Source organism: Arachis ipaensis, chromosome B09 (genome assembly GCF_000816755.2).
Source record: "Arachis ipaensis cultivar K30076 chromosome B09, Araip1.1, whole genome shotgun sequence".
NCBI classification, from domain to species: domain Eukaryota; kingdom Viridiplantae; phylum Streptophyta; class Magnoliopsida; order Fabales; family Fabaceae; genus Arachis; species Arachis ipaensis.
Window position 1 is genome coordinate 127831234 of NC_029793.2, and position 852 is coordinate 127832085.

Genomic DNA, 852 nt, shown 5'->3' on the forward strand with positions numbered 1-852 from the left:
ATTTTTGACAATCACTTAATTGTTAAATAAAAAAAAAAAAAGACTAGCAACACTTTTACTCTCTAAAGTTTATGAAATCATTCCTAATTTCTAAAGTTTAAAAATGGGCACTTGTAAAATTACTTTAGGACATTTAATTTGTAAAAATTCAGTAATCACAAAAACCTTAAACTCCTTTTTCTTCATAGATATATTAACTTTAATAAGTAGTAAGAAACAGACTTAAAAATGTATCCAAAAGAGGATGTAGATTGGGAAGAGATATAATAAGGTGTATGGTAGTGTGCTTTTTTCCTACAAAACAAAGAACTTGCAAGTGGGCCCCACATGGCGGTGGATGGATCTATTTGCATTCTCTGGGAATCATTTTTCGTGACAGTGACGCATCCTATGCTCCTGCTGCCAACCGCACACAAACCTTTTTTCTTCTTTTCTTTCACTAACTTAGTTGTAAAAGCCTAAAAAAGTTATAATCTTCATTGAAAATTGTGCTTTAATCCTTCTTTTCTATTTAGCTAATTACAATAATTATCTATGTAGGCCTAAATCTCAATTTCATATAGTGGTTCATGTGTCCACTTTTATTTTATTATTTTTTATTTTTAATATATAACGTGTGTATTTTACATTTAGACGTTTATTTCTATTTATTATTAAATTTTACTATTGTTAAATATATATGCTCATTTTTTTTATATGAGAAGCATGTGTGTATTATGTGTTATTGTGGAAAATGTGGGTGTTAGACATGGATGTGGGACAGTTTTTTCTAAAACAAGGATGAAGAAATGGGACCATCCAATTTCTTTGTAAAAAAAATTAAGCCTACTAATTGAACAGTCCAATTAGTGT